Raw genomic sequence first — 27,500 nt, forward strand, 5'->3', positions numbered from 1 at the left:
GGAAGTAGCTCTTGGCACATGTTTGCGATAAACTTTGTCAGAATGTTTTACACGAGGCAGTTCCTTTACTCCTAAAGCACCTCGTGTCTCCTTGCGTCCCTAGCCTGCTGCTCCAGGACTTAGAGAATGCTCTCTATAACTATGCTTTTTGTGGCTAGCAAGCTAACTTCTGGTTTTAATTGTATTTTCTGTTATTGCACTGCTCCACACATACAAGTTTCTAGTTCAAAAGATACATCAATTGCACAGGAGCAGAAGAAATCAGTACTACTTTCTTAGACTTAACTATTCCTTTTAGCCTTCCAATTCTGTTTTGCTGTTACAAACTCATAACCTCATCCTCTATGGCTGAAAAACTCTGTAGTTTTGGTTTATAATGGCAATATTAGTACCTAGAATGATGATATGTTATTCTTTGTTAAAAAAATCACACTTCATTTCATCAATAGAAATCAAGCTATACAAATCACTTCCTTTTGTATCATCTTCATTAGCTGAAAATCTCAAAGTTTGGGCCTGTAATCAGCTAAGCTTGGAAAAAGACTAGAGGGGAAAGGCAGGGATTTAGTGCTTATGTCACTTTGCTAGTCCTAAATCCTAGGACTAATCTGTGCCAACTGAGACTTCACAATTGCTCCTAACTCTAGACTTCCCACCAAGAGTATCCCAACCACTTTGACATAAATAGCAAAGTAAGGCACTTGCAGCAGTGCTGTAGAGCACTTTTCATCTCAGCAGACTGAATGTTACACACTGGCTTTCAGGTTACCACGTTTGTCAGGAGTACCCAAATCAATGTGTTTAAACTTGTTCTTGGAGAGCTAGGAAGACTGCAGTGAGAGGGAAGGCTCCAGCACAGCCAGTGCTACAAATAATACTGCATAAAACCAAGCAGTCCAAAGAACAATTTGTGAGTCTTCATCTTCCCTAAGCTGACTGGGAGATGCCTTTTCCCCTGTGCCCTATTAATGAGATGTGAATTAGAAGCTCATAGTCTATCTAGATGTTATCTTGCAAGGTATTTAAAGTACAAGCTGCAGCCTCCTGCCCACTGCCTGCCTCCATTACCAGTCGCTCCCTTCCTGGAACTGAGTTTCTAGGCATGAGAAGTCACTGCCTTCTAAGGCACTGGCTTCAAAAGAGCTTTCTAATAGTTTATTAAAGCAGCTCTAAGGCTTTTTTTTTTCCCCTCCTCCATTTTGGTAAAATATTTATTCTTTCTTTAAAGAGCAGTTTGATAGATGTAATCATCTAAAGAATGTCCTGCCAGTTTTAAGTTAGTCACAGATACAGCTGTGCAGATCATGTTTCCTGTCAATACCAGAAACTTGTCAACCCCTTTCTCTTACCAGTTCTTCCCTCTTCAGCTGTTCCACATACAGGCTTTCTTGTCTTTGTCTGCTAGCACCTTCCCAGGCCCTTTCCTTACTTATCTACTCATCAGACAGACATTTTTACTCCCTCCATTAGCTTCTTCCCTCTTGACTTCTGCAGCCATCTCCTGTGAAACCTACTTTCCAGAGAAACCTGCCCAACTCAAACACAGGATTATCACCCTCACCTTGAAATCCTCTATAATGCTTACAAAAAACTAGCTAACTAGTGGATGAGCTAAAATGCAGAACATCAAAAACTTTATGCAGTGCAGGATCTGGATAATGTTAGAGGAAGACACTCGAGCAAAGGTGGTTTCCTCTCACGTGCAGGAATAGTGACCTTGTGAATGCTACAGAGAAGATATAAAATTATAGCATCAGGTCTCTGGTCTTTAATGAAGTCAATTTAACTTCAGAGATAGGAAGATTCTTCTGCACAGATGCTCTTATAAGTACTGCTGCTGTTAAAATTAATAAAAATATTGCTGCTGATAACCGTAGGGGAAGGGTTTCACTTTTAACTGTGAATTAAATTTCTGTCCTGTTTATATTATGTTTGGCTTTGAGACTTGACCTGTCAAACATCTTATTTTGTATATTTTGCAGATACAGGGGTAAAAAGTAAAATACGTCCATCTTGTTTCTAGAAAACTGTCTCTGGGTCAATTCTATTTAATTCTGCTCATACAAACTCCTCCACTAAGGGTGCAGAGTGGGGCTTTCCTACAAAGAACCACAAATTTAGTAAATTAGCCAGGTTGTATTCTGACATCTGTCAGAATACAGATCACCACCTTGTCTTTAATGAGACCAGCTTTGGAGAAAGACACTATTCAACATGAAAGACAATCTCAGTTTGCTTCATTATTTCTAACTGGCTCAACAGCACAATACAATGCAAAGCCAGTTCACATTTTTTTTATAAGTACAATTTCCCTATGATATGATTTTTAATATAAAATACTGGGTTTTGTATGTATTAAAATGATTCAATTTAAGAACTGCATTTTTTTTAAGAAAACCAATGTATTATAGTAATTTGCTTATTAAATGCCTACAATCAGATACTGCATTCTACAGGCAAAGAATTTCTACAAAAGTACCCAGTTTCTAGCTATGTAGCTGTGATTTGCACATTTAAAATGATGAATTTAAGCCCATCAATAGTAAATCAATTGCAGGTATAAAAGATAAAACTGAAATAATTCATCATATCACTATAGGAAAACACAGAGTGGATGTAATGGGTCATTTTGACTTTAAATTGAAGTCTGTTGCTAGGTTTTTCAAGGACAATTCACTTTACAAACCTTTAATGTATACATAAAAATCATCCATCAGCACATCTGATCCAAATATACTAATGATTTTTATTGGTCTGATCTTGAAAGTGAGGTTTATTTTTATGGAGTATGCATTAATTAACCCAACATGTACTATCTTCCAGTATATCTAGCCAAGTACTTTCATTTAAACATGTTTATTGTGAAATGTTTGCATTCCCAACATTTGTGGCCCACACACAGACTATTTCATACTTCACTTCTGAACAGTTACAAAAGTTAAAAGGAGTTATTGTTTTTGATTAATGCCTTTTTGGGGACTTTTTTTTTGAATGTTCCAAAACTATGCTCTGAAGACATTCCTCTACATGAAAACATTGAAATGTATTTATCTTGAAAATAGAGTATTAAATGAAAAGGAGTGGGATTCACTTTGGATCATTTCAACTTTTGCATGGAAAGTGAACATTATGAACTTTTGTATATCATTTGACTGAACTTATGCAGAATATTAATTGACCAATTTGATATAACCATCAATCATAAAAAGAAAAGCCATGTACACAGATACACAGAGTGGTGCATTACAGATGGGACTTCTAAGGCTGTGCCTGTCATCTTTTGATTAAGAAAAGGAAATGATTTCACTAAAAAGATATTCCCTCTTGTGTTGTTTTGTTTTAACTGAGTTTGTACTTTCCACCGAACTGGACATATTTATTGAGACTCATAAGTTACTTCACGGTTACCAACATCACTGTAATCTCAACAAACTATCTTTTTTCTTGCCAATTATCTAAATATCATAACTATAAAATATCTTAAAACATTCTCTATAGTGTAAACATCTTAGCTACAAAGCTTTAAGTGTAAACAGTATGATGCATCAGATGATTTTAAGCGATGTTATAAAAACTGCTCTTAAAAACTAAACAAAAATGTAAAGCTTCCATCTGTTTTATGATTTTTCCACTGTAGAACTACTGCTGTGTGCCAGTTTACTGAACCATGGCTTGCTAAAGAGATTGCTGGGGTCACAGATTGAAAAAACAAAGAGCAAGTTTTTAATGGTTGATTTTTTCTCAAGTCTCCTTGATACAGTTCGAACAGAATTAAGTGCATGGCAGCAGAAAACACAGAACATAAAAATGCTCATGTCGCCTTTTGCAAAGGGGACCCTTCACAGGAAGATTAACATTTTGCAGAAGATGTCATTTAAGCAATTATCTGAAGTTCTTTAGTGACTGTATACCTATGTTGTCACCACCAAAGAGCTGCTGTGCTGAGGCTTTGCTCTGCATCTGTACAGGGTAAATACAGATTGTAGGTCTGCATCAAAGGAGGGAAGGCACCCACACAGGCTGACTGTGTGTGAATTTTTACCCCAAAAGGACAGCATAGTTCTGGACATTGTTTTCACTGAAAACTGAGAGAAGAGAAAGCCACACAGGGGCAAAAACAAATAAATTCTTAAACGTAGCATTGCATATTTAAGAATTTAAACAAAGGAAATAAGGAACCCACCTAACTACTCAGTGCATAGCTAGACTTCACATTCTTCTAAAAGCAACAATGCTTTTATGAGATCAGTTTACATCATACAAGAAAATCTGAAGAACTTTTCTGCAGCAAACTACTTCAGCACACACTTAACTGAGCAGTTGAAAAACCCCACTGCAGCCTCAAGACCATCTTTCCACACATCTATGCACTATGCTGAAACACATTTCCAAAATAAACCTCATTCACGTCAGTCAGTCTTTCCACAGAACATGGCCAAACTTCACAACTGCTATGTGGTAGCAGTGTTTGAGTTGGAATCTCCCAAACTGTGAGGAATATAGGTCAACCAGAATGCCACTCTGTTACCTTATCTGTAAACTGTCCAGAAATTACATGAGTATTAGAGGCCATTCTTTAATTCAATAGTTGCTAGACAGCAATCATCAAAACTTAGAGTCCCTTCTTGCTTCTGAGACCTTGTCACCTGCTGCTTGAATCCTGGGCAACAAGTTTGTATCCTCACTGGCACAAACAGAAGAACCCTGGTTGCATGTCACCAGCCTCTTCCAGGACAAGCTCTGGTGAGAATGCATTTCCACTGAGGCACCCACAGCCAGTCTGAGTTCATACCCCTCCTACCTCCTCTACATACACAACTACCACCTAGTGCAGAAGTTCATGCCTGACACGGAAAAGAGTCAGAAAATAAACCCTTCAAAGGAAACAATCTTTTTCCTGTCTATTGGTCTACAAACTCTCCATCTTCTACTCCATGTGTAGGGGAAGAAAAGCAAGCAATCTGTCATCACATGGAGGGACTCCGTCTCTACCCCCTGGTGTGACTCCTACACCATATAGAGATCTGGCACACAGCTTTGATGACACTTCCTAAATGAATCCAGATAAATTAATGGGTAAACTGTGTTACCATTACCCCTGCAAGCAAAGCAGTTCATTTCTGAGAACAAGTGACAGGATCAAAGCACCACTAAAAGATGCAGTACTTTGTCCCAGAACTGCACCTTTCCATTCGAGTCTAGGACCTCCTTTTTGGGTTCTCCACTCACACAGGATTACATCTGGTAATCCTTACTCATGCAAATATTAGCCACCATTAGGAAGGTTTTGTTTTCAATGCTATGAAGTGTACGTCTGCACTGCAGTCCCTGGGGCATTGCACTTCCTGCAAGCTTTGAACTGGCTTGCTCAGATGCCAAAAAGCTTTCTAAGAAACTGGAGAGCCAGCACAGTGGTACTGCACTGTGAGCCTTCCAAAGGACAACGTCTGCAAGGGTGGCAGCCACTCCAGTGCAAACATAACCTACAAAATTCAAAGGCTAAAAATACTCCTTCGTATCCATATTCTCCTCTGCCACCAGTCAGTCCAATAAAAAAATATCTCAAGTCATAAGTATTAGGCCTCCTTCCCTTAAAGAGTATTATTTGAGGATGGAAAAGAAAAAGGCCTTTGACCCACCATACCAGCTGTTTAACAACTGCAAGGAAAAAGGATGTTTGTCAAAGGCACAGATATATTTTAGCTATTATGTAACAACCCATTGTACCCATGATTTTCCTATGTCTGCAACAGAAAATAGCCTGTTTGATGTGATTTTCAGGGATTCAATGAGAATACAGGTATATTTAGATATGATACACTTAGATATTTGAGATACTCCCACCTTTCTAGGAATTATTCAAGTCAATTCAAGAATTGATCCCACTGTATGTATGTATGTATGTACAATATGTCTTACCTGCAGTCAGAGCAGAGAAGTCTAGTAGTCTGTGCACATGTCTAGGGAGAAGGGAGAGACATCAACACACTCTGGGGCTCAGGAGAGACCCTTTAACCTCTTTGCCTTGGCTTCTCCATCTGCAAAAGAGGGTAAAAATGAGACCTGAGTAAATATTATAAAACATTGTAATTCAAAGTAAAATTTTGAGTTAACAGCATTAGAAACACGTAACTGCTTTCTGTTTTTGTCTGTCTGCAAAATTTGGAGCATATGTGCTGTACCAATATTAGCATGTCTTCACAGTCAACATCTAGAATGAATGCTTAAATATTCATTGACTTCAAATTTCAAATTGAAGTTTGAATTGACATTCATTCTGTAGATGTAACAGCATCAACCATTAATCAGGGAATAGAAATAATACCACTCAATTTATATAATCTACATACTGTGGTCAAAATGTATACTTCTAGATATATAATCTCAAAATTTTAAAGTATTAGCTGCTTAAGTAGATCATGTGGTACGTCCCCTCCCTCTTCTAACTGGCTGATTTATGTAACTGAGCAACAAAACAAAAATTCTGAGATGTATGTTCAGCTGTAACGTTCAAAATTTACATTGTGTATTGAATCAAGTAAGTACGTAACTCATACAATCAGGGAACAGAAGAAATAACATGATTTAGGTAACCAGCTATGACTATAAATTTATAAATAATCAAAACAAAAAACTCTACAAATAAAGATTTTTCAAATGCATTAGTCACTGAAGAGTTCTGTAAGTAACTACTGAATAAATACTTTCCACATTCACAAGAAAAGAAAAAAATCCAAAATGTACCTAAGGAGTCACTGTGACTTGTTTGTTCAGATCTACCTACCCAGTTATTCTTCCCTCCCTTCCTCCCTCTTAAACTACACCTATATAAATGGAAATTCCAAGCCTATAGTTTCTAATGCACTGTCTTTGTGGATTAGTTAATTTTTAGGCAAGTTACAAGAGTATCTAATGCAAACATTTACATTTACTAAAAGGGGGGAAAAAGAAATATGAAGTTACCAAAATCATTATAGCCATTATTTGAACAGAACATTTCAACCCTGCTGAATGCTTTCAGTCTTTCAGCTCTGTCCTTCTGGTATCTTTTCCAGCCCTTTTTTTAAACTACATTCATACAGATATCATTGAGCAGCACAAGTCAGTGAGTGCATTTCTTCCCTGCAACTGCTTTGTGTTGCCCCAAAATTTTGCACTTGCCAAATAATGTCCTGCTTTTCTCAAGTTTTTGGTTACTGTGCAGGTTTTAGAAGTCTTAATCTTCAGGGAAATTCACTATGGTAAAGAACGAGAAAAGAAAGGAGGAAACATGATTTAAATGAGCTTGTCTCTTCTACTTAAGCTCCAAGAGAGATATTCAAAGTTTGAAAATGCAATCTCCAGATAAAGATAAAAGCTCCTGTGTTATGTCTCTGTAAACCAGAACACAACTGGCACTTAGCAAGTTGTCCTGTCTGCTGGTGGGAGCAGCGTGGATGAATTTGGCCAGTCCACTTGCACTTCCCTTTCTGAAACCAGTAATAAAGTTTGAGAGGGGTTATTTTTAAAGCAGCTCTTAGAGTGTTCCAGCTCACTACTGTCAGCTTCAGATCTCGAATGCAATTTAATTTATAATTACATTTTAAAAACTAGCATTAAAATAACATTAGAGAGGTCATAATCTGAACTTTTTAATAGTTAGGCACGTAGCATATATTTAGAAATAGATCTCCAACAGGATTCATCTGGAGCAATTCTGGCTGGAATTCCTTCTTTCAGCCATTTCAGTACTCTGCTGAAGCTGGTGTTCCAAGAGGCCATGGTGGAGCCCTGTATTTCAGCGTTGCTTCAAATGGAAACCGACTGAAATACGCTGCTGAACATTTGCTAGTCAAAGTCTTTTCTTGCATTACAGTCAGGCCCGTGTTTATAAACACCAATGGGTGAGAAAGGGCTGGAGAATCTGGAATAATGCCTTTGCACTGAAAAGACACGTGTTACATCCCTTGAAAAATCCAGTTGGCTCCATTTCTTCTGAACCTCGAAGCCACTTTAATTTTCCTGGTCTCTGTGGCACAGCATGACTTGAGGGCATTCACCACTTTGAGTAGTTCCTGGAGGTCAAGTTCTGCTCATGCCAGCTAAAGCACACGTGCAGTGAAAAAACAGCATTCCCCCAGCTGTTCCTACCTGTCCTCCTAGCTGTGCAAACAACTCACACAGGCACTCAGGGAACCTGTACCTGCACCTCCTGAACACAAGATGGGCTTCAGATGGGTGCACTGGTACTTAACTACAACTTCAGAGGCAAAAGGCAGACAAGGAATTCAGTTTCTGAACACTAGTGCTGAAGTAAATGAGCTAGTAAAAAAAAAAAAAAGGCTGTGCCTTAAAACCAAGTTTGAAATTTTATAGGCTTTTACTCCATAATTTGTACTTGAGCCTTCTGTTATTTTTAAACAAATCTAATTTCTTACAGCTGTGAAATTTACATTTTAAGAGTGTCTAGTGGCCATGTGCATTAATTACTTTATTGTAATATTTTAATGAGTTTGGGGTTCAGCTCTGAAAGAATCCTTCTGAATCCCTGCTTCCCCATAGAATTACACTAGAACCTGATTCAATCACAACTTCACACACCCTGGCCCAAACCCTGATGGACTTGCACAATGTTTTCAGTTGTTTTATGAACTTTAAAACTGGCTCCAGATTTTAGGATGTCTCACCAAACTAGCCTTTCCCTGATCAGGAGCAGAGCAAGGCTTTGAGCAAGTTTGTATTTAGAGCTGAACTTGCTGGCTGAGTCTCATCTCAATGAAGGAGGTAGCAAAATGCAAAGTTCAGCTATGACAGTTAACATTTTGGCCAAAATTGTATAAAATGACACACAATTTATGCAATTGCTTCCATCTCAGTATATATGACATAAAAACATGCAAGGCTAAAAGAATAACCTTCCTAAGGAGTATCTAAATTCACCAGGGCAGATCGAAATGCACTACTGGAAGATTTCCACCTTTGTAAGAAAACTGAAAAGTACTGCAGTATCCATAGTCCTGCCATGGTATCCCCCTTATGGATTTTGGTTGTTTGTGTCATACTAAATTATTTCTTCTTTATCTTTGCATCTGCATAAGCAGTGGTGGGACATAAGTAAAATGAACCTGTTTTTCAGGCAGTTTTCCAGAAGGATTTAGTGCCTGTCCTTGCACTGCTGCAGGTGCAAGTGCTCATCTCAGGACTGAGGCAGAAACCTGCAGACCACTGAGGATCTCTAGAATTTGAACTGAAGAGATAAACCTTCTTACAACATTCAGTGCACTTTAATTCTCTATGAATAAGCTAAAGATGCAAATCCATAACACACTGAACAATGGGTTCAAGTACAAATACAGATAAATGCAGGGAAAGTGGGACTGACTGTGTTTAGCTGGCTGTGATAACAGTAAGAGGTTCATCAGCTGTCAAGTGCCACCACACATGCTGCACCCACAGAGTCATGCTTGGAAATCTGACCACTTTTGTCCCCAGCTCTCACCTCTTTGGCTAGGGCAAATGCAGAATTGCAACTTCATTGAACTACCCAGCTTTTTAAAAAGCATATTTTTAAACCACTTACAATAAGAGCAACAGTTATTATTCAGTACATGCTTTTTATCAGATTGAAGATAAACTTTATTATAACTGGTGGAGATGGTATCAATGATTTGTGGTCTATGTGAATTCTGTAATGAGAAATGGTAATCTGTCTTGGGGCAAACAATATTGTTCTGTTTACTATGCAATTAGCAATATTAAGTCAAGATTCTATAACTGATAGCTGAAAATAGGGGTGGTAGGAAGAAACTGGAAGCACTGGGAGCTGTCACAGGACAATTATCTGAGGTCTATAAATTATTTACAGTACTTTAGCCTGACATTCCTTCTCATCCTCCAAAAATCTTCCTCAGTGCTCCAGAGATACTCGCTGTAAAAGTATTGAGACTGTCAGCAGTTTGGGGCAAAGCCAGAATCTCTCCTTGTGTGAATACTGAAAATACAGTATAATGCAAGAGCTTTACTTTCAGAAAGACAGCAATAAAATAACAAAAAAAATCTCTCCCAAAAAGAGTTTTACTTTGAAATAATGAACCAACAAGCGTGCCAAAAAGAGGTGAGACCTAAACTCTAATTCCTGGCATATTTGATGTGAAATAAAGACATAGTATTTCCCCTGCATTTAATCTCTTTAATTTTATAAACTGAGTCCCACACCTTTGTGTGACCAAAACCCTGCACTTTTTGTTTACTCTTAGATCAGCCTTAAGCTACCACCATATGGAGCTGGGAACACCACAGACAGAGCAAAAACAGTCCTTAACTAATGGTCAGAGTAAATTGTGTTGGGAGTCAAGTGGGGCCACTCTCAAGTGGCTGGTTAGGAAAAGGCCTGACCTATAATGGAGCTTCTGTGTAAAAGAATACATTTTTTACTTTACATTGTAAAGGACAGAACCATAAGTATGATCAGCCACAGAAATTTCCCAGCCTTTTTCTAGTCTGTTCCTTGCTGTACACATGCGGTCCAGCCCTTTTGGCTCTGATTCTGCAGCAGCAAGAATTTTGAGATTACCTCAACAGGAACTCAGAGCTACAGCACAGAGCTTTCACAGTGAACAAGCAAGACCTATAAAGTGCTAGGGTCTTGCTAAACTGATCTTCAAAAAAAAAAAAAAAAATTAGATGATCACATTCTTAAAGTAGCCAATTCCATTTGTAACTCTCTGGAAATGTGATGCTCCCCAGAGAGCTCCATTGCACCCAGCAGGCAAAAGGCACATTTAAGGCAGCATGACACAGCAGCGCTCTGGCAAGCAGGGTGCCATGAGGAGGAGACTGCTTCTGGCAGCCTCACAGCCTCCTCTGCACCCTTTTCCTTAAGGATTGGTGCCTTAAATTCCCATATACCACTGAATGACATCTGGCTGATCCAGAAGATTAGCAGCTTATCCCACCTTTGTTCTCTGCCTTCTTTTAGGACGAGCAATCAATGACACCACAGCAGGCAGAAGCCTCTGGCACAAAAGCTAACAAAATTGTAAAATACTTGAAGGAATGATGTAAAACTTAACAGAGAGCTACAGAAGGATATTCCCACCCAGAATCTCTGTATAAATTCCAATGCTACATGGAAGGGCTTGCAAATTCACTTGACTTCCCTGAACAGTGCAAGGCAAAACCAGCATCAAATGACTGCAGGAGCAGTCTCTTTCAAACTGATAAAAGTACAAACAGTTTTAATGAAGTGTGCAGTAAATTTGAGGGTTTCCTTTGCACAAAATGACACTGAATCAGAGTTTCATAACAATAAAACAAACACATACTGTAAAAATAAATGGGAAGAAAAAAAATGAAAGTAGTATAAAACTTCATGTTCCTGTACTAAATATCTCAGTGATTGGCGGAAGTTGCGCACAAACTTCTACTTTACAAAAATCAACTCTTTGGAAGGACAAACAATAATTGGTATTTATAGGGCTTAATTTCTTTTTCTGAGGAGATCCTGGGTCAGGTCATTCTTCTTCACTATTGTTCAAAATTTATTCCCAGATAAAGAATATCTTCTACACTAATACACAGTTATAATAATTTTCTCCAGAAAGCATTTTTTTTCTCTTTCAGTAATTAGCCTACTTAAATGTTTTAATGGAACTACTAACATACAATAGCACAAAAGGTCCTCTGACCATAATATAAAGTGGGAGATGAGATTTCTAAAAACTTTTGTATGAAGGTGGTCTAGGATTGACAAAAACAGACAGCTATAAAACTATCTTTAAAGGTCATAAATTAGGTACTCTCTTAAATGTAATTCAATCATTCACTGTTATAAGAGCTTGATTCTATTAGTTGTCCTATGCATTTTACAAAATAGAACTCCATTAACATTATTCACTTATAGTTTCCCTCTATAAGTGGATATTCTGCTCAACAGGCTTTAAATAGATTTTTTCCCCCTGAAATTGCTATTAAGCATACTTTTACTCAAAGGGCAAAGTAGGCATAGGATTATGCTTGTACTTCATGCAAAGGATACATTTTCAGCAATCAGAACCACATTCCTATGAAGTAAAAATACTCTATATAAGCCGATTGTTTCTATCCCTCCTAACCTTGCTCAATAAGGACTCTATTCTGATCTTTTGGGTTACACACAAGTTTTCTAATTTGGCTGAATAAAGGTATCTTGTTGGGCAGCTTCATGAGCATATTCTGTGTCTTGAATTCTGACCTTGACATGTTCAAGGTGGATCTCAGTTATAAGATGCTGCTCAGAAAAGGAAAAAATATTTAAATTAAAAAAAAAAAAAAAGAGGATTTTTTTTTTTTTTTTTACTTTCTTCAGTTAAGGAATATATTATAGAAGTCCTGCTTTTACATACCTGGCTGTAGAGAAACACTAAAATGATAAACCTTGCTAAAGTGATCACAACACATATATAGCCACAAGATTTTTTTGAGCAATTTGCCTAAAATGTAGTTACATTTCAGCCACAGAAACATCTACTGTAGCTCATACACCTCTGATTTCATGTTGATTTTATATGAGTGGGTGTGTGCCTTTGCCTCTCACAGCTGAGATGACTCCTGTGCTGGGCCAAACCTCAGATCCCAGCAGCAGCCTCAAGGGATTTTAGCCACCCTGCGATGCCGAGCCACACGCTGCAATAATCTGACCCACCGAGGTGCTGGAGTTGCAACAGCACAATCTGCGCATAAAATATGCATATGCTGAGAGCCAAATCCTCCTTCAGCTGGTTACCATATTCTGTGTTCATGTCTTACTGCTTAAAGCAGGACACATGGCAGAAATCCTACACTTCTCATCAGCCACACCAATCCCAGATAATCAAGTCAGGGCAGACACTTTTCTCAGAGGAAAGGGTTGAATTTCATCTGACCACCGAGCTTCAGCTTGCACTTGAGGTTCTAATTTTCTTCTGGTCTTAGCCCATTTCTGTCTTGCTCTGGCACACACTGCCCTAGTAAGTACATTTATTACCTTAGTAATTCCTCTGAGGGCTGTCTTACTTTCACTTTGTATCTGAACTCACATAAGCATCTCCCCATTTCACAAGGAAACATTTATTAGCCTGCGATAGGAGCTTCCTGTTCCACCTACAGAATCCCATTTTCTGTTACTCTTCAAGAGCAGGCTCACAAGTTGCACCCCCCGGGCAGCTCTTGCTCGTGGTGTGTGAGCACTGGCCATGCAGCACGGACATGGAGGAGGCAGGGAGGGGCATGACCAGGCACCCCAGGTTATCCTCCTGGCCTGTTTGCAGCCCTTTACTCAGTAGGCCACACACAAAGTCAACGTGGGGCCCTTACACAGTGGTACCTCCCACCAACTACCATCACTGGGTGACCCTGCAATTTTTAGGGTACCCCATTCACGCTCCTTGTTCATGCTCTTGGGACCAGTGCACAAAAGACCTGTGAAAGTCTCCTTCACCCAAGGTTTCCTCAACTATGAGCCTGATCTTATTACTTTGGGATAGTTGAACAGTAGAGGGTAAGCCTATTATATCATAAAAACATGGATTTCTGCTGTAATTGTTCCAGTTCACAGCTAATTATCGTACTTAAGAGCTGCTCATTGGATTTTTTTCCAGGTAGTTGTGGATCATCATTGCATATTCCAGGCCCACCCTACAAAAAATCCTCAGTGTAGCAACTACTTGGTAAAGTTGGTCCTGTCCGAAAACTGTCCAGCATTCCACAGTGTTACATAGGAAACTTTGGCTATGATCCTGTCCAACCACAGCACAGACATATCATCAGTGGAGGTAAAAAAGTATCATCACTAGAAAATAAAATTGCATGGATCTGCCCCAGCTGTAGGTCTGGGGACAAGAAAAAGATTTCAATGCACAGTCTATTTTGCTGGAAACCATGTGAAGTCTCTCATCCACATCAGCCTGCTATTTTTTACTTCTATGGGAGCAGACAACATTCGCATTCAGCTGCTCACTTATAAATAAAAAACATTTTTACATGGGTGGATTGGAGTGGCCTCTTTTTTCCCCCCTCTTTCGTTTCCCATTATTTTATATATTACACACATGTTCTGTCAGCGAAGCTCACTTTGTTATCTGAAACATCTGTGGTACCCTGCTGTGGAGAAGGCCAACACTGCTGCTGCTGTTGCTGCCTGTCTTTATTAGCCACTGATTTGCTGATGTCGTCCTCCGACGGCTCCAGCTGGCCTCGGCAGCGCCGGGGCTGCGCGGCACCACCGTGGGGTTCTGTGACCTGCCAGAGGAGTCCTGCAGGTTCACAATATGGCACTTACCCTCTCTAGGAGGCAACGAGACCAAGGTTTCATGTGGGAGTTCATGCAAGCACTGGTGTTTGCGTTTCTAAAGAAATCTCTGTGAATTTATCTGCAATGCCATTGCAAGGAGGCACATCCTCATCAGAACAAAAGGAACTCCCACCTGAGGCTCTCGTGAGATCTGGTTGTTGAGCAGCCATAACATTTTCTCTTTTCTTCTTTTCGGCCAAGTGAAAAGTTACATGGATTGATCACCTTTAGCCTTATTTTCAAGTGCATTTTACAGCTATAATCCTGACATACTGCTCAGTCCCAAGAAACTCCCTGGGATCTACTGTTGCTGAAAAGACTATTACCTAAGGTATATAAGCGTGGATTTCTTATGGAGTCAAGAAAAGTTTTTAAAAGTTCGACATAGGTATGAAAATATGTATATGTTTCTTAAATAACATATTTATAGATAAGATATTCAGGTCACCTGATAGGAAATGAAGCTATTTCTATGTATTTTATACATGTGCTTTCAGCAAGCAATAGCACTTCAGTAAAATCAACTTAACCATTTCCCCTCTTAAAAATCAAAACCCTCTTATCTTCATATGGATTTCTTATGCAACAGATGAGGAGAATATACATTCCATAGAAGAATTTGAGAAATGATTGGTAAACCACAAAACTTAACAAGAACATTTAGGGGAAGATGCAAGAACAACTCACGAAAACACTCACATGGACCAGATTTCCAGCTGATGGCATTGCTTCTGTGGGCCTACTGATTTAAGAAACTGCTCTATAACACAAAGGCACTTCCTTTCCTTTTCAAAGAAATCTATTTATTGATGGCATAAAAATCTGAGCTGAGTTCTGACTCCCATAGGTACACTCAAACCTGTTTTCTTCTAGATTTTTCAGATCTCTCAAGGACTGGGAGCCTGATACAGAGAATAATTATGGTACGGAAGCATCACGTTACTGCTGTCACAGATCTTTTACATGCAAGTCAGTGTGCATATGTGGCCAATTCAAGATTGCAGATTGAAGACTGATGTGGAGATAATTATAAATTAAAATAAAACACAGCTTTTGAAATAACACCCTGTTTTCTTTACAAAGTAATTGATCACCTAACTCCAGAGGGAAGGTTCAAAAGTTACTATATAACAAAGTGTTAGTAGCAAGCAGCTTGCTATATCTTTCAGGATCAAGACCATGATGACAAGGATAGAGAATCAAGAAAATAAATGCCACAGACATCTCTTCCTCCTCAACCCCCTTTTGCTTGGAGCATTACTTACTTTTAAATTTGGTTTGTTTATATTAAACAGCTTTCCCCAAAACATCTAAACTCTGTGCAGAAACAGGAAGGATATTTCCATATTTAAAATCTGAACCTCATTTCCTATTCCCTGAAAATAACTGAGATGTGATAGCACTGGTCTCCAAAATAATTTTCAGATTTCCCACTAACAACTTGGTGTACAGCAGAACAAGCTTCAGAACTGCTCTCTGGTCAATTTGTGGTGTTTTGCCAGACCAGGAACTAATCACAGAGTCACAGGTTGTTCCCCCTGCTCCAGGCATATCCTCAGAGGGAAAATTGGGAAGGGATACTGTTGCCACTGCTGCCACTTGCTGAGGATTGTCTAAAGAAGGTATTTCAAATTCTCTGGAGGCCAGGGAAGTCACAGATGTTTTCCACTACCGGAGGAGTATAAAGTACCTGAGCAGCAGCAAAGATCTGATCTTAAATTTGTAAGATAGCTCTTATTTGGAGGAAAGTGCAAGAAAGGAATAAAATTAATGTATATGCATGAACAAGTCTAAAACTTGGAAGATTAAATGAAAAGTCAATTATCTTTATACATTTTAAAACTGCAAACAGATTAAAGCAGGACAGTTTTTCAGTCTCTCCAGATCCTTCTGCAGGACATATGTACGAGATAGAAAAAGACTTTACATAAAGAAATATGCTAACTTGAAGTGAAGATATTTATGGCTGTAGGGAAAAGAAAAAAATTAGTGCAGTGTTACGTTGGAATGATAGTAATTTCTCTTTTACCATTTGTGTATGTCACCATCTATTGTTACACAGTTTTTTAACATTCATCTGAATATTTCATCCATGCAAAAATTAGTCCCAGCATCTTTTTTCTGAGTAATGTTTGGCGGGCATTGCTTCACAACTGCAAACAATCCTTTCTTGCTATTGAGTGCTACAGTCAGGCTTGTTCCACACTGGAGGTTAGAATCTGATCCTAAGTCCATTAAATCACAGAGTCTTTTTAAAGTTTAATCTTGAGAGGATTTGAGTTATAAACAAAGGACACTATACATGGGGAAAGAAACAACAGAAAACTATGAACTTATGACATTAATGCAACCTCAAGTTCAAATTTTGTGTGTGATTTAGCAAGAAAGCTCTGAGCTTTCAGCAGCAGCATATACACCCTGGCATGTGGGCAAAGCTAAACTGAGCATTGATGCTCATATCCAAAACACACATATGGATCCCATTTTACTATAGACGTGATTCTTCATGTGCAAAACATGTGTCTGCCTGCTTTTCTTCGGCTTTTTAAGATGTATTTCTTTTTCTCTTGTGGGGGCAGGGAGCAGAGAAGTAAATAAACCATTTGCATGGTCCTTGAATATCTATGAAGAGAACAGCCTGGGATTCAAGGCCAGGTAAAAAGCCTGGACTTCAACTAAAAGTATCCATTCCAGCAAACAACCAAGTGCCAACAGAGAGAAACTTAGTCCACTCTACATCTTCTGCAACACACTAATCTATCCCACTCTATAATTGCTAGATAGGAAAGGGAAAAAGGGCTCCAGATGCTAATAACTTGGAAGTGGTAATTAGAGGAGTCCACATTACTGCTGCGAGACTCCCATCTTCCCTTGATTACTGGAAAGAAATTTTTTTTCCAGTGGGTCTCCTTCTCACTTCTAAAACAAGCAGTACTTCTGTGTTCCTAAGCCCCATCTCTGTTTCACTAAACACATTAACAGGAATTTTATTTGGCCCAGAAAACTTTCTCTACCTTCCTTAATATTGGAGGATACTCTGTTTCCCATAGAAAATGTAGGAAAATATCCACAAGCTTATAAGGTGACCTAACAGGAAAGTACTACAAGCCCCAACTTTTAGCTATACAAGATAAAAATTGCCTTTGCAGCCCCAGCCTGAATGTGACAGAGAACAAGAGAGTCTGCTTTCCTTGTTTCAAAGGGTAACAAATATCTTTAAAGGTTCCTTGAGCATTTATTATCTCTGGGATCACAGAGACAAAGTAAGTCTGGAAAAGGTCTGAACATCGCATGAGAAAGTAAAAGGAAAAATACACTTATCACAAAGAGGGAATGCATTTGTATTATTATATTGAAATAGCACAAGGCTACAATGACAGGCTATAAATTTTTCTCTTGGACTGTAACCAATATTTTCCATTTCAAGTAACAACAGTGTAAGAAAGAGCGACTCAGAATTAATAGGAATTACAGACATAAATTGGTAGGTACTTAGGTGAAAAAGAACCTCAAATTCAGCTGCTGTTAAAGGAGAAAAGGTTAACTAGCCCTGTGAGCAACCCTTGGACCCATTTATACTGCTGAAAAAGTGACCAAAAAGGTATGCTCAGATTTTAACAATGGTGTCCATCTTTATAATTCTCAGATTCATAGCCCAGAATGTTACAGTGAATATTTTGGCAGTGAAAAGCATCTTGTTTCTATGCCTGAAATTTAACATTAAATGTAACACTAAACCTAACCTATGTTACCAGATAATAATAGCAGTAATAGTAACTACATGGTTCTGCAGTGATGAGAATAAAGTTACAGAAATTTATTACTTCTACTTTTTCTGATTTGATATGTCATTTCATTAAACATCCATGAATTATTGAATATTAATAATTTTAAATCAGTGTTGTGCCTTAAGATATACACTTACAGACTATTAGTATTTTTCTTAACCATTTTATTGCTGTAACTGGCTACTGAAACATTAGCTACTTAGTTAAAAAAAATTAAAAATCAACCAGCCAACCAAACCAGGACTGGGCTGCAAGGAGCCTGTTAGCCAAAGCCAACATACATTAACAAAGCTGGATCCACAAGAAAAACAATTTTTCCTCCATTTTAAGACTCAATCCTACATTTAGCTTGGTAGATGAAAATCCACATGATTTTCTAACAGGTCCATCAAACCTCAAGAGGTAAGTCTTAAAACTGAAACAGAAGCTGACAAGACTTTTTTCCCCACTATACAGACTTATAAAAAGAGAAGGACTGCAAATATTGTAAAAAATAAAATCAATGCAAAGTGGTTTAGCACAGGTGTTGCTGTTATTGTGCTACATTTGGAAAGCCCACACATTCAGCACACCTTCAATTCACACACCCAGCTGTGTGAGGTGGTGGGCTATTGTTAGTTTACAGGTTTGCAATGAAAAGCATGAAGTAATATTGGCAAGCTCAGGAGCTTTTTTTTTCTTATGATGTCTCCCTGCATCTATTTATCTAGTTCTCCTTGCTTTGTTTCTGCTTTTATATTCAGCATATTCAAAAAAGGGTCATGAGAGGTTTTAAAGATGTAATGCCACACTCAAGCCTTTTGAACACTAAGAGAAAACCTCAAAAGGTTCACGCATAAAGGAACAAAGATATAAGGATAGCTTTGAACCTAAGGGGCTCTCTCACTGCAAGCAAGTGCATTGCCAGCATGTCACAGGTGTACACCACATGAGCAAGTGAAAAAATAAAATGCCTTTGTGAAGGGGTGTGATGCTGACGGGTCCGAGTGCAGAATGCATTAATCCCAGGGTGAGCGCGTGCATCTGTTAGATATTTATGTAGTTCCTACTAGTAGTTTGTACAGATATCTGAGCAGGTGAACGTCAACAGCTTTGAGACCATATGTTAAAGGGAGGCTGGGAGAGGGTAGGGGAAGGCCACCAGGCACTCTGTGTCTGACAGGAGGGCAGGCACCCCCAGCCTGAACATGGCCTTGCGTAGTCGGCGCTCCGGGGCCAGCCCAGACTCCTGCTGGCTGAGCTGTGAGACACCGCGGCAAACAACTGAGCCTTCCTCTCAATTTCCCCCTCCTTGAACGAGAGATACTGAATGTGACCACACCATGACAATTTTCTTTCATGTCTCTTAAATTTCTTTTTTTTTTTTTTTTTTTTTTTTGTGGAGAGTAAGTAGAATTTTTTTAATGTATTCAAAAGATTTGTTTTGCGGAGCTGCATTAATTTTTAGATGTTGTCTGTAGTTTGTTGGAAGAAGAAAGAGTGAAGATCTCTGTCTCCTGGTGGTTACACACAACAGCAGGGAAGAGCCAAGTCCTGTTCCTTTGCCTGGTTCAGAAATTGTTTTATTCTTATTTTTATATATAAACTCTTAGACACTCGGGTTTGGGAATGACATGCATAAAAACCTGGGTCATTCCATATCCTAGAATAGTCTCCTGACCCCCAGACTGCATTCCTGGTAGGTACATGTATAGCACAATTGAACCCAACCTGTCTTCATAAGCAAAAAAATCAGTTTTAAGAAAAACAGTGCACTTTCAAAAAGTGACATTTTGTCTATAATGTTTAGTTTCTCTACTAAATATCCTCAGCAAGGAACTGTGAGAATTCATTCATCTTTGAATGACTTTATAAAACACACTGAGAGATCTCTGGCTGAAACATATGAATTTTTTTCACTATTAGCATAGATTATTAGAACACAAAAATAATCAGTTTATACGCCCCTTTAACCTAGACCACTCAGTTACTCCAACCATACATGACTTTTGGGAAATTAAAGGAAAACTGTATCTTCTAAATTTGAATCTTCTAAGGCATGTATGTTAAGAAAATTTTCCTTCAAATTAAAATTTTCTGTAAAATGGAGAAAACAAATCTCTCAAATTCCCTCCACTTCAAACATCCTAGAAACTACCTTGAACCCTCCATGGTTCAAGTTTCTCTCAAAGTTAAGGAAATCAAAAACTAGCTTGGGAATTCTCTAAGACCTGATTGCTAGAGGAGTAATTCCACCTTTGAAAATCTTGGTGTGGTGAAATTACTTCATCAAGAATTGCAATTTCATTTTGTCCTCAATGGTCCATAGACACACACACACACACAGTGCTTGAGAAATGTGCCTTCCTCACCCTTCTGAAGCATTACAGCTTCACTGAGAGCCTTGCAGAGAGGATCCATGCACAGGGCATGGGGCTTGTAGTTTAGCATTGCCCAAACCCTGCTCCCAAGCCTTACTAGTCCACAGTAAATCTGATGAATTTCAACAGCTCCACTGAGACTGTTGCTAAGTGCTTCTGAAAATATCTAATCACACCTTCCCATCCTCTTGTACATCTACCTCTCACAATATCAGAACACACACTCTGTAGTAGCCCTTTTCAATTTATTTCCCACATACTTCCCTTGCCAAGAAGATATTGTTCATACCTCCTCCTTCACCGAGTAATTAACTTGTTCCGATTCTTGGAAATGAAACATTCACCCCTGCTTTTGCCCCAGCCCTCAACAACCTCTTGGAAGGCTCCTCTTGCAGCTCACCACACCATGGAGTGGGGGAAGACATATCATAATCGCTCTGTGCTTGGCACCTGAGAGGGAATAATCACTTGTCTTTTATTTCTCTGCTTTACTTTAATGAAGAACAGTTAATAAAAAGGAGTGTGAGTAAAGCTGGTGGTTTACCAGAGAGCCACCAGCCTTGTTGGAGGCCCCTTTGAGTGCCCCTCACTCCAGCATCTGGTCTAGAGTGAGCAAATCCCAGTGCTGCTCCATGGAAAGGACAACATCAGGAATGGCATCTCCACTGTGTATTAGAAAATATTGATATTTTTAATTTGGGGAGTTGTGCATTGCACAGCATCTGTAAAATATGCCCCAAACATTCTCAGGACTACGGCTCAAGGAGTTTGATTAAAATTGACTAAGATCAGTCTCTCATCCTTCTGTTTAAAAAATGAGAATTCATTTATGCATTTTAATTCAAAGATTTATATATGATTAAAATTACTATAAGATGTCTAGCTTTTCTGCAATAAACTGCAATGGCCATCAAAATATTGATAGTCATTGGTAAATTACTTCTGGTGTTTAATCAATGTTATTTTTTTATCATCCAATTTCTTCTTCAAGTCAGCTTCTAACACTAAACTACATTTCATCAAGGTTGGTAAAATGTTTAGAAAGGAACAGATGTCAGAATATGGGGATTGCCAATAACACTGATGGAAGCCAGTAATTTCTTTCCTGTCCAAAGGCAAAAGAATGAAGAATAATCTAGACTGTATACAATAATACAAGATTTACTACAACATTAATGGCTATAAAAAGTAAAAGTATACAAAAGCTATCTCCATTTTTTTCAAGTCATCACTAAGGGCAGTGTTTTTCAATTTGAGACAATTTTTACAGGAAAATGAAAGGTCTATGTATTTTTAAACCTTTAAATATCCATAAAATAGAGATGAAGACACAGGCTAGTGTTAGTTGCTTCCAAATATACTTGTATATTGGTCTATTGGGCAAGTTAATAATTTTGCCAAATCTCAAAAAACGTGGATGCAATCTTTCCTTTAAGAAAGCGGCTCAGCTTGTTATTTACAGATTGTAACATTTACATAAGAGTTTGGTTTAACAAGAGATATAAATATAGATAAAACCCTTAGGACTTCATTCTTTAAACTGCCCTCTAAAAATCTGCCCTACAATTTGCACACTGAATTTTGTGCAGACTATTCTTGGAAGCCTTTTGTGAATTAGGGAGAACTGACTCGAAACAGGGGCTGGTTAATCACAATTTTGCAAATTGTACGTAGCAATCATCCTCACATTGTGAAATTCAGATCTATAAAATGCTGATGTTTTAAAGCTGAAAAATAAATAAGCTAAGTAGGAGTACTTTGCTAAGGAAGAAAAAAAGAGAAGACCCTTTGCAAAGAAATCCTTAAAAATAATAATTAGAGTAAGATAATTGGCATCATAAATAAAGTGTATCTCCATTCCAGATCTCAACAGTAAGTCCACGCTGGAAAAAATGTTACCAGCTGACTGTTCCTGCCCAAGTCTCATGCCAACACTCACCTGAATATACAAAACTGCATTTCCAAGAATAAACAAGTGGGAGATTAGTTTTTTACAAGCCTCCTGTATATTCACCTACAAGCTGGACAAGCCTCCATTGGAGGAAGGGCTGGAGAAAGTTCACCCTTCACTGCCATCGCTGCCCCCAGCCAGAGCTGCTCTGACTGTACACCAGGACTTCACTGCAGCACCTACTGCAGCCACTTGGGCACCACACCTTGTGATGCATGTTGGATGCTAGCACTTGACAATAATGGTTGGCAACTAAATAGTTTGAGGGAGAAGAAGCAGACTTTTTGTGGAAAAGACAATGCCTCAAAGACTTTTTTTGTTCTTCTTTGAGCTGCAGCTAATGTAATTTCAGCAGCAGCTGAGTCAAAATTCTTCTTTTCCACACAGGTTTTGCAATTCCTAACATTTAGTATAAATGAAGGTCTCTTTCTATTTATTTTCCTTTATCTATTACAAAAGGACCTTGACAAACTGACTGTTTTGAGTGTACAAGGATATGCTGAAATTCATAAAAATCTTACCAATATCATTATAACGACAAGAACGTTCCATTGGGGTTCAGCAGTGACACAGTGTGTGTCAGTCACCTCCTGCCATTCCAAGCCCCTTCACTATGGCCACAAGTCATAAACAGTGGAAACTCTGTTTTCCTGATGTTGATCCTCCCCAAAGGTCAGGTTTCTTACCTCAAACATTCCAGCAGTTGCTTAGACTGCAGTTGAGGAATTTTGTGTAACGTTGCTTCTAGAAAGCAAATATTTATGTTAGTAAATACCATTAAAGTATTACTGTTACACAGGTATTCTCATTAGCAAACTGCTAAATAGGAGGAATAGAATTTTAAACTAAATGAATAAAAACATACTATATTTGTGTATTAAACAAACTTAACCACCTCAGTTGACCATGCTAAGCATTTTGTCAAACATGAAGTCCAGCTATTAACTATTTTTATGAGAATTAATGTTTTCAGGATTACTACAAATTCAGAATTCATGCCTTTGCTACAGAAAGCAGGCACATGCAGAAGGCCCCACAAATAGACATTACCAGGATTTCATAAAAGTAGTGGTCAGGCAAAAAAGAAAAAGGAAAACAAAGGACCCACAGGAACCTTATAAGGGGATGAAATAAAGAAATTCCTCTTGAATGGGAGAGGCTTACATTCATGCCTGGCTCTGAAAAGGTAGTTCAGGGATTTAGCTTCACACATGATAAGTGAATATCCTGAACATCAGGCTCAGTTATTCTGGCAGAGCACATTTATTCACCCACTCCTGCTGGAGTTACCCCTTTTGTTGTCCTTTTCCCTTTTTTAATTGAAGACAGCATTTAGCCTACAACTTCATCATTGCATCCGAGTTCAGGAATGTCAAAGTACATATTATTTATTCAAGCCAACAAAACAAAACTTTTTAATAGATAACTCTCCCCTTTTAGTTCCATCCCACTACTCAGATTGGAACCTCTACAGAGGTAGAGCTGAGCACCTTTGCTTCCTCTGCTTGTCACTTTTGAAGCCAAGACTGCATCAGGAAAAACTCCTATGTTACTTATTAATTCAAAATAAACCTATTTTTAAGGCCCTAAAAGATTCTGTCTCTTTTGATAAGAAAACAAGGGACAGTCAAAGCAATGAAGGGCTGTAAGTGGGAAGGAGTCTTTCAGGGACAGGATCTAGATAATGAAAGCTCCCATAAAAACTTTGGAAGATTCTTGTTTGCTATTTTGAAGACAATCTGCCTATGAGTCCAGATTTACTCATCCAGACTTTCAAACACACATTTCAATGTGATCTGAGTTTAAATGTAAGATGGTAAATGAGCTATTCATCATCACACCGAATCATCTTAAATATCACCTGAGCCATTTCACTTATTTGAGAAATGTTGGCAGCTCTGAAGTTGAAAATACTGTATATTTCAGAGGCAAAATGCCCAAGACTGGATTTTTTAATTTAACTTAATGAAGCCAAAAAAGTGATTTATTTCTTGTTTGTTACATTTAGTTATGCTGATAATTAGGCAAATGCTTTGCCTCTATGTTCTTGTTACCTTCCTGAGTATTTCTGAAGGATTTTGCTCCTCCTGCAGCCCAGCTTTTATTCATGATCTGAGAGCATTGTATTTTCTATTTGTTATTGTGTTTTAGGCAAAGACGTCTCAGAAACATAATTTTAGTATGGATTCAAAATTCAGATTTCCATATTCCATATTCAAAATATGGATTTAAAAAACAATTTTGTGTCTAAGAACCCACACAGGACTCCAGCAGCTGGTGATTCACAGCCCCAGTGCACTGGGGTTGTGAGCAGCAGCCAGCTCAGGTAGGGCACAGGGCAGGTGCTCACACACAGAGCAGCCCAGCAGTGTTTGATTCTGTGTGTTGACCCAGACATTAGGATGTTTACTGTCTGCATCCAGCTCCTTCCCTCCCTGAAAAGCTCTGCAAAACCAAACCAGCTCATGACACATCAGCTTCTGATGGCTACATCAAGCTCTGTCTCTCAGCATTTCTCTACTGCTGGGGAAGATTTGACCTCGTGGCTCTAACAAATCACCCCAACTGCCTGAACAGCACAAGCTGACATTCCTTCACATGGGCCCAGAGGCTTTCAGGGCAATGTGAGGCATCTGCTTAAGAAAACTCTAGGTTTTTTAAGCAATTGCTTAGGAACAGAGTAGAATGCTGTTTTACAGTCCACTATAATTTTATTCTTATTACTACTACTACTTAACAGGAGTACTTTGGAATGACTATAGTTGTCTGCTCAAAGCCAAACTCTTGCCAGATGCTGCTGCTTACAGTCCAATCTGAGAACAGCAGAACTTCCTGATGCTGCCTCTGAAGGGATTCAGACCTTGATTCCATGAGTCAGAGAGACTCAAGAATACTACTTATTAAAAACAAAATACTCAACTCCTAAAAAACACCCTAAAATCTACAAATCAGCATCAGGATATTTTAAATTATCCTGTAACTCCCATATGCGAAAGAGATTGAAAATGTCTCACTTTGGAGACGGTTTTAAGTATTTTTTTTTTTTTTGCTACATCCACACAGGAAAGAGATCCTACCCTTAAAGTTTTAGAACACTATAAGAAGATCTAGAGGAATTAGCCTCATCAAGCCACTTAGAAAAGTTTAGGGAAAGTAACCTTAAGAATAACACCTTCTCTCAAAATCAATGAACATCACATAAGATGTGATCATGAGTTTCAAATTTTAAAAAGTTTTAACACTTTAAAATAATATAAATTATATATACACAATATAGGCAATATAGGGAAGTGTAATGAGAGTCACCAAATCTGTTTTCTCCTCTGTGATTCTTATGGCCCAGTGTCTCTGGCCTCACTGCATTTAAAGCTGTCTCCCGCCTTGGACCAACCTGGAGCTGGTCTACACCAGCTGCAGCTGTGCCTGCTAACTGGGGTCATTTTCAGTTTGTTTTGAATAACTTCCCCTGTTTAGCAATATTTTTAAAAAGTTCAAATCCAAAATCTCTGCAACTAGAAATGTACAACATGCAATGTGGCCAGCATAAGAAAATTTGAACAGACACAATTTTCTTGGTTCCCTGTTAGGGGAACGAGAAAGATACACATTACATCCATTATCTGTCCTTAAGTGTTTTTTGTCAAATTTTGACTCTGCCACCATTCTTCAGTGACAGACATTAGGTATGACATTTTTTGACACAATGTCAATAGTGACATCAGTAATATTTGACACAAGGCACATTGGGGTTATTTGACACAGACAATTGGATAGCTCAGGGCACTGGAGATCCAATGCATAAGGAGTTATACCTCCAAGTCACCAGTGAATATCCAGCCCAATGTTTTCTAGCTACTACCAAGTGATGGCTCCTCAGAGTCTTATAGAGGAGGAGTTTGGCTATATTGAACAGATGTCCAGAAAACAAAATTCAACACAATATATTACATTAATCTGTGCCCTATGTTGAAACACCATGGAATGAATAGTCAGTGACAAAGCTATTCTTCCACTGCTATCTGTAATTCCTTTTAAAAACGGTTGAGTCCCAAAGGAGACATGGGAGGATCAAATGAGTCAGAGAGCACTACAGCTCCAGTCTCCTGAATAAGATTTCTGTCTCAACAGCTTTCAATCCCATGGCTTTCATTAACAGTTAAATACACTTAGGGGAAAATACAAATGTGAAATCTTACTTTCAATGATGTGTTTTCCAAATATTTCACAATTGGCTAATATACAGGACTCACAAATACTGAACAGAAGCAAAATGAATTACATATACGATCACTCTAGAATTTCCTAGAGTGCCACAGTCCTGATTAAACAAAGCACTTCTACCTACATCCAATACAGCACTCATCTAAGACCAGAGTCTTGCAATATTTATTATGCATCTGGCTGAGCTCCCAATTCCTCCATTCAGCCCTGAGGGCCATTATTCAAAACCTGGAAGCTCTGGACATGAGCAGAAGGAGGTGTTAGTCCTGGGTACATAATGGAACTACCTGGACTAACAAGGACAGTCACCTGCCAAAGACTTAGAAATCTAAGTTCCATTGAGTCACTTTAGAGTGCATGAATCCTCTTTTGAAGCAGATGTTTTACATTTTTGTCTTACTCTAAGGTTATGCTTGTGTTCAAATACCTTTAGCACATGCAACTTCATGGGAACAAGACTTCTTTAAGGGTCAAGGTAGTTTGTTCAGAGTTCAGAGTTAAGTGTTTTACTTATAGACCTCTTTTTTTTAATAAGTACAGCTGCCAAGTCAGAGTTAATTAATGAAGAAAATTCACTCCTTTTTTTTCTATTTTATATTAAAATGCAATTCACATTAACCTGTTTATCACGGGAAGCCATCTATATGACCATACAACTGCAGAATGATGTTCAATCAATAGCTAGAACCAAAGCTAAGCTACCAACAGATTCCCTAGAACATTTTATTTCTTTTAAATAAGGCTATTCTTACATCTAGACTCCTCCATGGTCCTGCAAATGGGGGATTCCCTAAAAAAAAAAAAAAAAAAAAAAGCCATCTTATCTGATTAAATCAAAATACATTAAGTATATTCACTTACTACCCTTAAGAAATTATCCCACATATTTACAT

At 38.4% G+C, this 27,500-nt stretch overlaps 1 protein-coding gene across 41 annotated transcripts in view; it reads right to left on the reverse strand.

The window, feature by feature from the left end:
* ZNF536 (zinc finger protein 536) overlaps positions 1–27,500 on the reverse strand; it is a 361,403-nt gene that overhangs the window by 237,185 nt on the left and 96,718 nt on the right. For 38 of the 41 annotated variants that reach the window (XM_021540651.4, XM_085589489.1, XM_085589497.1 and 35 more), the window contains one exon: positions 5,920–6,038. The gene's annotated coding sequence lies outside the window, so the exon portion shown is untranslated. Of the gene's footprint in view, positions 1–5,919; positions 6,039–23,072; positions 23,131–27,359; positions 27,398–27,500 lie in introns of all 41 variants that reach the window. The other 3 variants (XM_085589486.1, XM_085589494.1, XM_085589501.1) reach the window with 2 other exon arrangements.

Source organism: Lonchura striata, chromosome 11 (genome assembly GCF_050655825.1).
Source record: "Lonchura striata isolate lonStrDom1 chromosome 11, ASM5065582v1, whole genome shotgun sequence".
In the NCBI taxonomy this organism is placed as follows: domain Eukaryota; kingdom Metazoa; phylum Chordata; class Aves; order Passeriformes; family Estrildidae; genus Lonchura; species Lonchura striata.